Source organism: Crinia signifera, chromosome 11, assembly GCF_055691185.1.
Source record: "Crinia signifera chromosome 11, ASM5569118v1, whole genome shotgun sequence".
NCBI classification, from domain to species: domain Eukaryota; kingdom Metazoa; phylum Chordata; class Amphibia; order Anura; family Myobatrachidae; genus Crinia; species Crinia signifera.
This window is the reverse complement of record NC_139227.1, coordinates 118516112-118533084: the sequence shown is the minus strand read 5'-3', so window position 1 is coordinate 118533084 and position 16973 is coordinate 118516112. Positions and strand designations below refer to the sequence as shown.

The 16973-nt window shown below is 47.2% G+C and overlaps 1 protein-coding gene across 3 annotated transcripts in view; it reads left to right on the top strand.

The window, feature by feature from the left end:
• The window catches only part of LARGE2 (LARGE xylosyl- and glucuronyltransferase 2), a 52399-nt gene that overhangs the window by 12787 nt on the left and 22639 nt on the right, over positions 1–16973 (top strand). For 2 of the 3 annotated variants that reach the window (XM_083164514.1, XM_083164513.1), the window contains one exon: positions 6496–6601. The gene's annotated coding sequence lies outside the window, so the exon portion shown is untranslated. Of the gene's footprint in view, positions 1–6495; positions 6602–7024; positions 7106–16973 lie in introns of those variants that run through there. The other variant, XM_083164515.1, reaches the window with a different exon arrangement.

Here is a 16973-nt window from a genome sequence, read left to right as displayed (position 1 = left end):
AGACCTTGTGTGTAAGCCATGCATCATAGTTCTCTCCCCCCCCCCCCCCCCCCAACAGCCACTCCTGCACTTCCCCAATCACCTGTCCCTCTTTTTTAAATTTCGAGCAAAGTTTGCTTTCTTGTTTGGGGTTAAGATCTGCTCCCCATGGGCTCGAGCCTGGGAAGGGACTGGCCGGAAGGGAAGACGTTGATGCAGTCGGCTGGCTAAGATATATTTCAATCTATAGACATAACATTAATATATATATACACAGAGGCTGCGTTCCAGGTTGATGAGACCCCGGCGCGCACTGACAACCTATATTAATATAAAAGTTTTCTGTGCATCACATTCTTCTCCTCCACGCCTCCGCCTCGTGCGCATTCCTTGGGGTACCTCACGGCTGGCTCTTGTCCAAACAGCAGCTTCCCGGATGTTTTAGGAGAAATATTTGGGTGGATGTCTTGTCCGCACATGTAGGTGCTACATTCCTCTATATGTACTGAACTACTCGCACGTCTACTTATAAAGGGTGCATACGTGGAGATAACCCCCAGAAATAATTATTATTTATTTGTTAATTATCACTTTAACTGTTTAATATCTAAAATGTGTAAAGGCTTATGTGGTGTTATTGCCAGAGACTTTTGCTGCTCGTCTTTTGTTTGCAGTTTCGATGGTGGCATCGGATAGCCACTGATTTTTTTTTTTTTTTCCACTGATCTTTTGTGAGATGTATTTCTCCATTGCATCCACTGTGCCGGTATCATAACTAGGTGCAGCAGGAGTTTTTTTTTAAGCTGTTGAAGCGAATTTTGACCTTCGCCACCAGTAGTTGATGGTCGGATCCGCAGTCTGCGCCAGGGTTTGACAGATTGGATTGAGCGATTCCATTTTTGTTGACTGAGGAAATAGTCGATTTGGTTCCTATGCTGACCGTTTGGTGCTGTCTGATGCCACAATCGAAATTGCAAGCAAAAGACGAACATCAAAAGCCTCTGGCAATAACACCAATTTCAGACGTTTAAATGCAGAATTCCAGAGAGAATCACGGTGGGACAAGGCGCAGTATTGGAACGAGCGCTGAGCAATGTTAGAAGAGGCAAAGTGCGTACTCGGGAACTCTTCGCGTGCACCGTTCGCCCCACGAAAGGCAGCGAGCATCAAAGATCAAAATGGCAAACTATGATTGGATGAAGAACAAATCAAGCGCAGGTGGCAAGAATACACAATGCCTAAATGGAGCAGGCCAAATGGCTAACCAGGGCGGCCAGACTGGGCAGGAACCACATATTCTACCACAAGAAATCACCTGGACTCCGAAACAACTTTCCCAACAACAAAGCCCCTGGCGTCGACAACTTACCATCTGAATGAATGGAGTCATTACCAGTTTCAGTGCTGACCGCTCTTTGGCAGCAGATCTGGAGAACAAACTCCTGGCCAAAGGATTGGAAACGGTCAGTCTTTGTTCCACTGGCAAAGAAGGGCGATGCACAAGATTGCAGCAATTACCGGACCATTGCACTAATATCACATGCAAGCAAAATCCTGCTGAAGATCATCCAAAATCGCATGGACTGCTTCGTGGGAAAGGAGCGCCCTGACATGCGAGCAGGTATTCGCAAGGGCCGCGGAACAAGAGATCAAATTGCAAAAAACTTGAGGTGGATCATGGAGAAGACTCGCGAGTACCAAAAGGACGTGTACCTCTGTTTCATCGTCTACAGCAAAGCATTCCATTGTGTGACTCGTGACAAGTTATGTAATTGTTTACAGCAAATGGGCTTCCCCGAACACCTGGTGTCCCTTATTCGTTCCCTCTACAGGCATCAAGAAGCCACTGTTAGGACAGCATATGGAAATACAGATTGGTTTGAGATTGGTAAAGGCGTTCGGCAGGGATGCATCCTGTCGTCAGCCCTGTTCAGTCTCTATGCCGAAATGATCATGAGACAATGCAACTTGGACAAATCTACAATTGGAGTAAAAATCGGTGGCAGTAACCTCAATAACCTGCGATATGCTGACGACACAACACTGCTCGCCGAGAGTGAAAAATATCTGGATCATCTGGTCAGAAGGGTCAAGGAGGAAAGCGTAGGGATGGGACTGCACCGCAACATCAAGAGGAGGAAAGTAATGACCACTGCAGACAATGGTGCAAGTACAACAGTCTGTAATGAAGAAATCAAATCGGTGCAAGATTTTATCTTCCTTGGTTCTAAGATCGACCGTACGGGCTAATCGAGTCCTGAAATCAAACGTCGGATTGCACTTGGGCGTGCTGCTATGCACGGAATGACAAAGATATGGAAGAGCAACGACATCGGCATTGCAACAAAAAAACACGACTGGTCAATGAGATCATCTGTCCTATTGCCACCTACGCATGTGACACCTGGACACTCAAAAAAGTAGATTGTAGAAAAATAGACGCCTTTGAATTATGGTGTTGGAGGAAGATGTTGCGTGTACCATGGACAGCAAGGACCATGAACAAGGACATTGTGGAGGTTGTTAAACCAAACTCCATCACTGGAAGGGAAGATCACCAAGCAACGGCCTTCATACTTCGGCCATGTCATGCCAGCCAACTCCTTAGAAACCACAATACGCTCGGTCTCATAAGCGGGTAAAGAAAAGGGAACGTCAATGTACATGATGGTTGGACATTGTCAAAGCGGACACTAACATGCAAATGAAGGACTTGGAAGAGACAGAATGACAAGGCGAACATTGATTGATCGGGTGTCCGAAGGTCAATCTCGACTAAACAGATCATCACCATCGCCATCACCATCTAACATCGGATTACCTCCGGGCTTGCTCAGGATGTCTATACAAGCCACGCCGCCAGGGTCAATAAATCTGTATCCAAGGGGGCAGCCGCTGGCTTGGGTACTTCTAGAGTACAGGAAAGACGCCCCCATATTCTGGAACGTTCCCTGACCCTGCCGTTGAATGCCAGTGCGAATCGCAGCCGCAGATCTGCACATGTGTAATCCAGGTTCTGCGCAAGTGCAGATCTAGAAACATCGGAGATGTGCATAAACATCGTGATGACGTACACCTCTGCACTAGGCCTGGGCAGCGGTAGGAGGAAATATTGGGGCGACAAATGAACTACAGTACCGGTGACCGTATGTATTGCGTCACTGACTTTGATCCATCGTTTGGCTAATTTGGTGGAATCCATTTTCTAGGTGGTTCCACCGTTCCCGTTCTGTCTGTCATTGAGTCACATCACAATTCTCTTATTTGGCTAAAGCAGTGGTTCTCAAACTCGGTCCTCAGGACCCCACACCGTTCACGTTTTCCAGGTCACCTGACCGGTGCACTCATTACTGACTGACACATTTTAAAAGATCCATAGGTGGAGCTAATTATATCACTTGATTCTGTAAGGAGACCTGCAAAACATGCACTGTGTGGGGTCCTGAGGACCGACTTTGAGAACCTGTGGGCTAAACAGTAAATTGTGACCTGTGTGATTTGATGCTGTATGTATGATCGGTCACCTAGACTCTCCACTCCCCTACACGCACATGTAATGCCAGTCCTGATCTGTGAGACGTTCATTTCAGATTGCTGTATTGCGTATAGCTCCCAGCTAATTACTGGAGGGGGGAATAACCTTCACCAGTCATCGGAAATGTCCATACTCTGGGCTGCAGTAACGTTGGTCATATGATGCGTATTAACGTGTCACATACAGTAATTATCATCTCGCCGTTCATTCACGTCTTAGTGATTTCCTCTACTAGCACTCTGGTTATTCCTGGCAGACTATGCATTCTCTCTATTTATTTCAGAAAGGGTCTAAGGGCCTTATTCTAGTTCACTCTATATGACAAATTCCTTCTTGGATGGACAAAACCATGTGCACTGCAGGTGGGGCAGATGTAACTTGTGCAGAGAGAATTAGATTTGGGTGGGGTTTTACTTCAAAGTGAGATATATATTGCAGTATAAAAATAAAGCAGCCAGTATTTTCCCTGCACAGAAACAAAATAACTCCTCTAAATCTCTCTGCACATTTTACATCTGCCCCCCTGCAGTGCACATGGTTTTGTCCATCTAAGGAGGATTTTGTGAGAGAGTGAACTAGAATAAGGCCCTAAATCCGGTACGGAGGACAACCTACTTTTCAGCATGCTTTCCTATTCGTTATGAGGTCTCTGCATTATTATCCCGAGTTCTTCTCTTGTTGCGGCACCGTTTGAACCACGTCATCCAACACTGCTCACTGTTTTTTTTACTATGTTATCAACCTTTTGGTGTCGACTTATGAACCTAGACACTGTTGACTCCAAACACACCCCAAAATGACACCCAAAAACTTGTCGACCATTGTCATGGCGATCATCTGACCCTGTCGACCTTTGTTCCTGTCAGCCTTACCCATTGTCTACTTTTTCAATGTCTACCTAATGCCTGTGGAACACGTGGGATAACTTAATCACTGTGTATAGCAGGGCTGGGCAATTGCGGCCCTCCAGATGTTGAGGAACTACACATCCCAGGATGCTTTGCATTAGTTTTGCTATGTGGCCATGCTGAAACTGATACAAGGCATGCTGGGATGTGTAGTTCCTCAACATCTGGAGGGCCGCAATTGCCCAGCCCTGGTGTATAGTGTTCCCTCTAAGCTTCTTTTGCAGGGAGCTGCAGCCTGCCTGTTTTTAAAACCTCAAAATGCACCCTTCCCTTTTTGTGTGTGGCACTGTGCGCCCTTACACTGCCCCCCCCCCCACACTGATATGCCGCTGAGAACTTTCAGTGTGTGCCATCATGTTTAATATATATTTAGATGTATACCATCATGTGTAATAGGCATTATGGTGTGTGGTATAATGTGTACGAGGCATTACAGTGTGTGCCATAATGTGTAAGTGTCATTAATACAGAATATGTAATGGACATAGCAGAGTATGGTAATGTAATCCTAGTGCAGTGTGCAATTTTTTTATATATGTTTTTTTTTTGTTTTCTTTCTTATGTAAATTTCTAATATAAAATGTGCCCTCCCGATTGGTGGTCAGCACCCTGCCCTAACAAAATCCTACAGTGAACACTAGTGTAGATCTCCTATAATACACCCGCCTGTATATACTTTGAGCTTGGGACAAAGCCTGCAAGTACATGGGAATAACTTACAAACACATTGGGGCAGATGTACTAAATGTCATGTTACAGGCTGGGGTTTGGCTTATGAAGGATCACCTTCCATTTTATCACGTTACCAGGCTTAATAAATCTGACACATTGGGTGACATTCTATGGGCTGAGAGAAAAGCGCATATATTTTTCGCACTCCACATCGCCGCTCTTCGCACTTTCAGAAATCACATTTTTTAGTCATAATTCACATATTTAATGGGATGCGCATTAGAGGCCAAAAAGTGCGATTAAGTGCGATAATGGGCGAATTTTCGGCATCAGACTGTGCGATTTTTAGGCATGAAAATGTGCGAATTTGAGCTTATGTGCGATTTTGGGTTTGTATTAAAAAAAAAAAAATATTGCGTGGGGTCCCCCCTCCTGAGCATAACCAGCCCCAGGCTCATTGAGCCGGACCTGGTTCCAAAAATACGGGGGACAAAAAGTGTAGGGGTCCCCCGTATTTCTGAAACCAGCACCGGGCTTCAACAGCCCGCAGTGTCATGCCACAGCCGGGGGACACTTTTTACATAAGGTCCCCCGGCCGTACCATGAGCACCGTGGCTGGTCAACCTTGGACGGGGTACCTGGAGGAGTGGGGACCCCCCAATAAAGGGGTCCCCCCCCAAGGCTTCACCCGTCCAGGGCTGAAGCCCGGGGCTGTCACCGGCGATTATTAGACACCTTAAAAGTGCGATTTGCGAAATCCCATTCCATTAAATAAGCAAATTGTATACTTTTCTATTGGAAAACATCTGGATGCGATAAAAGTGCGAATTTTTACCACACTTTCAGTACGCATGACTTATCGCAAAAAATATGCGATTTAGGGACCTTTTCGCATCAGATTAAATATGCGAATTCACGGAAAAATGCGAATTAGCCGTTTTTTGGAGTAAAAAAAACTCTCATTCCATAGAATGTCGCCCATTGTGTGTTTTCCAGTCAGCCACAATATATTCTCGTTGCTAATGGTTTCACATGGGGCTATCCAATTAGCCATTGATCCCAAGTTTGCGGATTCCACGTGGAAAGGCTGCGCAGTGTCACCCCCTGCCCAGGGAACGGAGACCCCATCCTAGGATGTAATACTTGGGTACAAAGTTTACTTTTATCTGGGTGCTGTGAGACTTTAGACTGGGATACAGCTGTGTGTGTGTTTCCCAGCGCTCCCATCTTAACTGCTGTGAGCTGCATTATTATGGTGCTGCTGGGAGGTGGGTAATGGGGGAGGAGAAGGGGGGTGGGGGGATTGTACAGGTGTGGGAGGGGCTTGTCTGTCTTTCTTTTTTTTCTGTTTGAAGCTTAAGAAACAGGAGACTTAACTCCGTCCCCTCCCTCTTTCTGCAGCAAAAGGTCATTTGCAAGAGTAAAAGTTGTCTGTCGGCCACAACGTATGGAACCTCTCCCACCGCTCTCTGCAGAATGCTCCTGTTCCCAGGCTGCTCCTAATAAGGTGAGTGCTCCGTGATGCTAGACCCCCCAAAAGTGGGGATTACAGGGGGTCCCGTGACCTCCTATCTGTACTCCATATCTTCTTAGTAGTCCCACCCAGGCAACAGCGGGTTAAAAAACCTAGATCATTCTTTGGGCGAGAATCTGTCCTGTCTGGAAAAGGGGTTCATCGTTATGAACCCCCCCCCCCACCCCAAACAAACTTTTTTGAAACTTCACCCCTGATATTGCGTGGTGGAACTGTCAGATGCAGTGTTTGTTATCCTAGAGAAGACAGTAACCGTGTGTTGACTTTTTTGTGGTTCAATCCTTAGTCTTGGCTTCCTCGTGGCGAGCCAGCTGTATGTATCACCGCCGTGCGCAGGTTTATATAACGTGTGTGCAAGTGTATCCGCTGCCTGTCAGTAAGCTGTCATTTCCTATTTAATACTCGCAGCCTCTGGTGCCAGGAAAAATCAGACAAAGGGAAATTCTTGAGCTGGGATCCTGCAGACAATTGGCGTGTGTAAGTTTGCAATGCGTGGGTGTGTATACATTATGTATGGATGTATTATAGCGTCTGCAGTATGCCGGCATGCAGGAGTGCGGCCTCCAGTCCTGGAACTTTATTAGCTTAACACAATTTAATTTGTGTCGCTTGTTATTGAACAGTACTTTGCACTGTCTATTGTCCTCGTGGGTGACTGTCGGTGTGATTCTGGTGCCTCAAAAGTCAGCTGCGTTCTGTATGTCCCACACTAGGGACCCCTTGTAGTGACTGTCTGTCCTTTTCCCATATATTCTCTATTTGGGATATGGGTTTGGACAGCAGATCAGTGCAACTCTCCCGGCCCTCCGCTACCTGGCACAGAATTTGGGGACTGTACTGATCCTGACCGCCTAATTATACATTGTGATATGGTGTCTATCAGGCATGTCCAAACTGTGGCCCTCCAGCTGTTGTGAAACTACATGTCCCAGCATGCCTTCGCTTATAGCAAACTGTGGCAAGGCATGATGGGACTTGTAGTTTTACAACAGCTGGAGGGCCATAGTTGTAGAAGCTAGTACTACAGGGTGCTGTCGGCTTGCAGCGTGTTAGAACATATGGGCAGAGAGCTGTAGGGTCATACTTGTCTTGAGACCAATCCTATGTATTACCCTGCAGGCTGAGATTAGCGGTGTCTATACACAAACCATGCCTTCAATTAGAAAAAAAAAACCAGGAAGGGAACCTTTTTGTTATATTGGAACTGAAAAATTGTTACTTCTTATTATTATTATTGTCTCGTTGAAATATTATTATTATTAATATCCTTAGTTTGTTTCTAGTTTATGTATTTCATACCTGGAGCCCAGACACAGGAACAGGCTCCCAGAGGTAGGAGTCCTGTTACAGATTTTATTGTTCCCATGCAGCCGGATTGTGACCTTGAACTCTGCAGTAATCACTCCCCAATAACTAGTGACACACACACACATACACACACACACCTCTGCTCACACAAACCTATTCATACATCAGCTTGCCACCGTATCCGGCCCTTCTCGTAAAGGTTAAAGCGGAGCCGCAGGTTATGTACGAAGCTTCCCAATCCTGTGACCCCCCCCCCTCCCCATGGCACCAGGTTACCCAGTTCCGATGGCAAACGCAGACCCATGTGACCGGTACTGGGGGGACGATCTGTACAGGTCTTGAAGATGTACAGTGGAGATATATATATATATATTTAGGATTACTAGACCATTCCTTTAAACCGTGACGCTTATTTGTGCATTCCACAGGTTCTGCAGCTGATTAGTACCAGGCTTGGAGTCAGCCATCCACAGAAACTGTGGAATTCATGCGTGTCCCAGTTTAGGGTGATACTATGGGAAGCCTATATATATAATGTACTGTGGACTGCCTGTACGCACCGGAACTCTGCCAGTTGCACAATTTGTACCAACCACAGGACGTTGGCAGCTGTGCCAGCCCCTGATTTACCACCCTAATTATATCAATGATTACCCAAGTGTGTAAGGGTGGGAGTTTATGTTCCTTGTACGGCCATAGAATAACATCTCGCACTTCTTGTTCTCTCCCGGAGAGGCCGCCCTTTGTCCCCTGCTTCCTATACACTACAGGCGCAGCACATTATACATCACGCAGTCACACAGCTTTGTCCCCTGCTTCCTATACACTACAGGCGCAGTACATTATACATCACGCAGTCGCACAGCTTTGTCCCCTGCTTCCTATACACTACAGGCGCAGTACATTATACATCACGCAGTCACACAGCTTTGTCCCCTGCTCCCTATACACTACAGGCGCAGCACATTATACATCACGCAGTCGCACAGCTTTGTCCCCTGCTTCCTATACACTACAGGCGCAGTACATTATACATCACGCAGTCACACAGCTTTGTCCCCTGCTTCCTATACACTACAGGTGCAGTACATTATACATCACGCAGTCACACAGCTTTGTCCCCTGCTTCCTATACACTACAGGCGCAGCACATTATACATCACGCAGTCGCACAGCTTTGTCCCCTGCTTCCTATACACTACAGGCGCAGCACATTATATATCACGCAGTCACACAGCTTTGTCCCCTGCTTCCTATACACTACAGGCGCAGCACATTATATATCACGCAGTCACACAGCTTTGTCCCCTGCTTCCTATACACTACAGGCGCAGCACATTATATATCACGCAGTCACACAGCTTTGTCCCCTGCTTCCTATACACTACAGGCGCAGTACATTATACATCACGCAGTCACACAGCTTTGTCCCCTGCTTCCTATACACTACAGGCGCAGTACATTATACATCACGCAGTCACACAGCTTTGTCCCCTGCTTCCTATACACTACAGGCGCAGTACATTATACATCACGCAGTCACACAGCTTTGTCCCCTGCTTCCTATACACTACAGGCGCAGTACATTATACATCACGCAGTCACACAGCTTTGTCCCCTGCTTCCTATACACTACAGGCGCAGTACATTATCCATCACGCAGTCACACAGCTTTGTCCCCTGCTTCCTATACACTACAGGCGCAGTACATTATACATCACGCAGTCACACAGCTTTGTCCTCTGCTTCCTATACACTACAGGCGCAGTACATTATACATCACGCAGTTACACAGCTTTGTCCCCTGCTTCCTATACACTACAGGCGCAGTACATTATACATCACGCAGTCACACAGCTTTGTCCCCTGCTTCCTATACACTACAGGCGCAGCACATTATACATCACGCAGTCACACAGCTTTGTCCCCTGCTTCCTATACACTACAGGCGCAGCACATTATACATCACACAGTCACACAGCTTTGTCCCCTGCTTACTATACACTACAGGCGCAGTACATTATACACCATGCAGTCACACAGCTTTGTCCCCTGCTTCCTATACACTACAGGCGCAGTACATTATACATCACGCAGTCACACAGCTTTGTCCCCTGCTTCCTATACACTACAGGCGCAGTACATTATACACCACGCAGTCACACATCTTTGTCCCCTGCTTCCTATACACTACAGGCGCAGTACATTATACATCACGCAGTCACACAGCTTTGTCCCCTGCTCCCTATACACTACAGGCGCAGCACATTATACATCACGCAGTCACACAGCTTTGTCCCCTGCTTCCTATACACTACAGGCGCAGTACATTATACATCACGCAGTCACACAGCTTTGTCCCCTGCTTCCTATACACTACAGGCGCAGTACATTATACACCACGCAGTCACACAGCTTTGTCCCCTGCTTCCTATACACTACAGGCGCAGTACATTATACATCACGCAGTCACACAGCTTTGTCCCCTGCTTCCTATACACTACAGGCGCAGTACATTATACACCACGCAGTCACACAGCTTTGTCCCCTGCTTCCTATACACTACAGGCGCAGTACATTATACATCACGCAGTCGCACAGCTTTGTCCCCTGCTTCCTATACACTACAGGCGCAGTACATTATACATCACGCAGTCACACAGCTTTGTCCCCTGCTTCCTATACACTACAGGCGCAGTACATTATACATCACGCAGTCACACAGCTTTGTCCCCTGCTTCCTATACACTACAGGCGCAGTACATTATACATCACGCAGTCGCACAGCTTTGTCCCCTGCTTCCTATACACTACAGGCGCAGTACATTATACATCACGCAGTCGCACAGCTTTGTCCCCTGCTTCCTATACACTACAGGCGCAGTACATTATACATCACGCAGTCGCACAGCTTTGTCCCCTGCTTCCTATACACTACAGGCGCAGCACATTATACATCACGCAGTCACACAGCTTTGTCCCCTGCTTCCTATACACTACAGGCGCAGCACATTATACACCATGCAGTCACACAGCTTTGTCCCCTGCTTCCTATACACTACAGACGCAGTACATTATACACCACGCAGTCACACAGCTTTGTCCCCTGCTTCCTATACACTACAGGCGCAGTACATTATACACCACGCAGTCGCACAGCTTTGTCCCCTGCTTCCTATACACTACAGGCGCAGTACATTATACACCACGCAGTCACACAGCTTTGTCCCCTGCTTCCTATACACTACAGGCGCAGTACATTATACACTACGCAGTCGCACAGCTTTGTCCCCTGCTTCCTATACACTACAGGCGCAGTACATTATACATCACGCAGTCACACAGCTTTGTCCCCTGCTTCCTATACACTACAGGCGCAGTACATTATACATCACGCAGTCACACAGCTTTGTCCCCTGCTTCCTATACACTACAGGCGCAGTACATTATACACCACGCAGCCGCACAGCTTTGTCCCCTGCTTCCTATACACTACAGGCGCAGTACATTATACATCACGCAGTCACACAGCTTTGTCCCCTGCTTCCTATACACTACAGGCGCAGTACATTATACACTACGCAGTCGCACAGCTTTGTCCCCTGCTTCCTATACACTACAGGCGCAGTACATTATACATCACGCAGTCACACAGCTTTGTCCCCTGCTTCGTATACACTACAGGCGCAGTACATTATACATCACGCAGTCACACAGCTTTGTCCCCTGCTTCCTATACACTACAGGCGCAGTACATTATACATCACGCAGTCACACAGCTTTGTCCCCTGCTTCCTATACACTACAGGCGCAGTACATTATACATCACGCAGTCACGCAGCTTTGTCCCCTGCTTCCTATACACTACAGGCGCAGTACATTATACATCACGCAGTCACACAGCTTTGTCCCCTGCTTCCTATACACTACAGGCGCAGTACATTATACACCACGCAGTCACACAGCTTTGTCCCCTGCTTCCTATACACTACAGGCGCAGTACATTATACATCACGCAGTCACACAGCTTTGTCCCCTGCTTCCTATACACTACAGGCGCAGCACATTATACATCACGCAGTCACACAGCTTTGTCCCCTGCTTCCTATACACTACAGGCGCAGTACATTATACATCACGCAGTCACACAGCTTTGTCCCCTGCTTCCTATACACTACAGGCGCAGCACATTATACATCACGCAGTCACACCGCTTTGTCCCCTGCTTCCTATACACTACAGGCGTAGCACATTATACACCACGCAGTCACACAGCTTTGTCCCCTGCTTCCTATACACTACAGGCGCAGTACATTATACATCACGCAGTCACACAGCTTTGTCCCCTGCTTCCTATACACTACAGGCGCAGTACATTATACAGCACGCAGTCACACAGCTTTGTCCCCTGCTTCCTATACACTACAGGCGTAGCACATTATACACCACGCAGTCACACAGCTTTGTCCCCTGCTTCCTATACACTACAGGCGCAGTACATTATACACCACACAGTCACACAGCTTTGTCCCCTGCTTCCTATACACTACAGGCGCAGTACATTATACATCACGCAGTCACACAGCTTTGTCCCCTGCTTCCTATACACTACAGGCGCAGTACATTATACATCACGCAGTCACACAGCTTTGTCCCCTGCTTCCTATACACTACAGGCGCAGTACATTATACATCACGCAGTCACACAGCTTTGTCCCCTGCTTCCTATACACTACAGGCGCAGTACATTATACATCACGCAGTCACACAGCTTTGTCCCCTGCTTCCTATACACTACAGGCGCAGCACATTATACATCACGCAGTCACACAGCTTTGTCCCCTGCTTCCTATACACTACAGGCGTAGCACATTATACACCACGCAGTCGCACAGCTTTGTCCCCTGCTTCCTATACACTACAGGCGCAGTACATTATACATCACGCAGTCACACAGCTTTGTCCCCTGCTTCCTATACACTACAGGCGCAGTACATTATACATCACGCAGTCACACAGCTTTGTCCCCTGCTTCCTATACACTACAGGCGCAGTACATTATACACCACGCAGTCACACAGCTTTGTCCCCTGCTTCCTATACACTACAGGCGCAGTACATTATACACCACGCAGTCACACAGCTTTGTCCCCTGCTTCCTATACACTACAGGCGCAGAACATTATACATCACGCAGTCACACAGCTTTGTCCCCTGCTTCCTATACACTACAGGCGCAGTACATTATACACCACGCAGTCGCACAGCTTTGTCCCCTGCTTCCTATACACTACAGGCGCAGTACATTATACATCACGCAGTCACACAGCTTTGTCCCCTGCTTCCTATACACTACAGGCGCAGTACATTATACACCACGCAGTCACACAGCTTTGTCCCCTGCTTCCTATACACTACAGGCGCAGTACATTATACATCACGCAATCACACAGCTTTGTCCCCTACTTCCTATACACTACAGGCGCAGTACATTATACATCACGCAGTCGCACAGCTTTGTCCCCTGCTTCCTATACACTACAGGCGCAGTACATTATACACCACGCAGTCGCACAGCTTTGTCCCCTGCTTCCTATACACTACAGGCGCAGCACATTATACATCACGCAGTCACACAGCTTTGTCCCCTGCTTCCTATACACTACAGGCGCAGTATATTATACATCACGCAGTCACACAGCTTTGTCCCCTGCTTCCTATACACTACAGGCGCAGTACATTATACATCACGCAGTCGCACAGCTTTGTCCCCTGCTTCCTATACACTACAGGCGCAGTACATTATACACCACGCAGTCGCACAGCTTTGTCCCCTGCTTCCTATACACTACAGGCGCAGTACATTATACATTACACAGTCGCACAGCTTTGTCCCCTGCTTCTTATACACTACAGGCGCAGTACATTATACACCACGCAGTCACACAGCTTTGTCCCCTGCTTCCTATACACTACAGGCGCAGTACATTATACACCACGCAGTCACACAGCTTTGTCCCCTGCTTCCTATACACTACAGGCGCAGTACATTATACATCACGCAGTCACACAGCTTTGTCCCCTACTTCCTATACACTACAGGCGCAGTACATTATACATCACGCAGTCACACAGCTTTGTCCCCTGCTTCCTATACACTACAGGCGCAGTACATTATACATCACGCAGTCACACAGCTTTGTCCCCTGCTTCCTATACACTACAGGCGCAGCACATTATACATCACGCAGTCACACAGCTTTGTCCCCTGCTTCCTATACACTACAGGCGCAGCACATTATACATCACGCAGTCACACCGCTTTGTCCCCTGCTTCCTATACACTACAGGCGCAGTACATTATACATCACACAGTCACACAGCTTTGTTGTAGCCGAGGGACCTTTATAAAGCTCATAAACAGGAGCGCTCGGAGGAAACCCATGCACACACGGGGAGCACATACAAACTTTGCACATATTGGGGTTCCGTGGGAAATAATAACCAAAGACTTCTGTGCTGTGATGCTAACCACTACACCAACTGTGTCATCCCTATCAGCATGGGGACCGCTAAATAGAATTGCAGTGTTAGCGCCTTGGACGACCCCCCCCCCCCTTTTGTTATCTCTGCCCCTGACGCCAGTAAAAAGTTAATTGAGGCATAGTTGCTTTGTGTTCTATAAAATGAATAATGAAATGTTTAGGGGGTTTATTTAGCAAAGCTTGGAGAGAGATAAAATTGCGAGCGATAAAGTACCAACCGATCAGCTCCTAACTGCCATGTTTAGTACCAGTTATTTATATAGCGCACACCTGTTTCGCAGCGCTGTACAGAGAATTCACGTTAGTCCCTGCCCCAGTGGAGCTTACAATCTGTATTACCTACCACATGTGCACGCATTCATGCTAGGGTTAATGTACCAGTATGTGGGAGGAAACCGGAGCACCCGGAGGAAACCCACGCAAGCACTGGGAGAATATACCAACTCCACACAGTTATGGCCATGGTGGGGATAGAACCCGTGACCTCAGTGCTGTGAGGCAGTAATGTAACCATTACACCATCCGTACTGCCCCGTATATATAACACATGGTGGGGATAGAACCCGTGACCTCAGCACTGTGAGGCAGTAATGCTAACCATTACACCATCGGTACTGCCTAAGCTACGTGTTACAGGCTGTGAAATGACAGTTAGGAGCTGATTGGTAAGTACTTTACCTCACGCAATTTTATCTCTCTCCAAACTTTGAGACATACCCCCTTAATGTCACTGCCCTTTCACAGAGATGATATATTATACATCATTTAGTCCACATCTGGAGATATGTCAGAGAAAAGCAAATGTACAATGGCCGATAACTCAGTAAGCAAATCTCCCTTGCCTCAAATCACTCCAATGGGATTATAATGAGCCAATAACCAGTAAAATCTGGTTAATGGATTATAGTTTACAAAAAAAAAATACCTCGTGAGGAGACTGTCAGTGAGTGGTGTGATTAGGCCGCACCCGGCAGGAGAGCAGCAGAGGGGCTGCTGCCAGCCTGGCCAGGCGTTTCAGGAATTTGTAAAGTTCACTTTTTTTTGTTAATATATGTATTTAAGTGGGGGAAGGGAGGATTAGAATGTGTTCTAAATACTTCTCCCCTCATAACGTCTCCAAGCAATGGGATTTTTTCTTCCATAGGTCCCTCAAGTCCTATGTATTATTAAGCTGTAGGTAGCTTTGTGACATGATGCACGGGGGACATCGGGGGGGAAGGGGGGGGGGGGGGGATATGTCTTGTGATTGTACTGCCGTAGGTGTTTTGGAGAGTGCTGTGTGCCTCGCTTGGATTGGCGCTTCCCAGCAAGGTGCCTGAATTGAGGTTGGACAACCATTCTGCTTTTTGCATAGTTACCCAATAGGTTGCAGATCTTGGCGCAGCTACTTTACCAGATGCCAGTGACATGATCAGGTAGAGGCGGTGGGGGCAGGGGCAGGTGTACCTGACTGTCTTTATATGATTGTAGTGCCCTGTACAATCCGGCTGTCTGAGCAGACGTATGCTTGTAGGTGTGTGGACATATCTAACTGAAATCTGGGCTCTCTGTATTTAGACCTGGCACTACAAACCACGCCCCACTCAGTCGCAATTGTCCTCTCAGGGTGCTAAGATGGGTGGCGAGGGGTTAGCTAGGATTGGTTACTTGTGGACCCATGCATAAGTAGCATACAGGAGATATCGTCACCATTACAAAGCTCATTTGGAAGTCATTTTCCCTGAAGCCACAGAGATCAGAGGCCTGGTCAGACATGCCTCAAACCGCTCTTCATTACGGACATATCTGAGAATAAGATCCATCTCTTGTCTTACAGACCGACCGTCTAGCCCAGTGCTTACGGGTTGTCCCCCTCACATTCTAGGAAGCCTGTCATAAATTAGTGTGCAGTTTGCAACTGAGTGCATTAATAACCATCTTCTACTCAAAGTTGCCCAGCGTAGGCTTCGAGGGGCAGCCGTATTTTTTGGCTGTAGACAGGTGACCAGATTATTATCCGGAACATAATTGGGGGCTAATGCAGAGTTGAGCGTACGCTTGTTTGCAGAGTGTATGTTGCGTGTTTCTGAGACATTGCGCATTTGTGTGCTCGTTTCAGTCGCGTCTCCACCGTAATCTGAAGCTGCGTAGCTGGGCAGTAATATTTCACTCTGAGGTCACCGAATTCATATAGACGGAATTGCGCGATGGGCGGAGCTGAATACTCTTGTTTCTGCATAGGTAGTCTGCGGCAAGCACAGGCTGCGCCCTAATGATAAAGATAGCAACTCTACGTAATGGCGTATATACGCGTTATGGGGCAGATTTATCGACGAGTGATATTCTTGTTATCGCTCGTACAAATGACCAATTCGCTTCGGTGCTCCATCCAATCAACCCCTAACTGCCATGCATTCAAAAAATGACTGTGATTGGCTGGAGCGCCGTTTTACACTCCTCTTGAAATTCAACTCTAATAAAGTTAGTATTGGGTTTTTCGCTTTTGTAACATC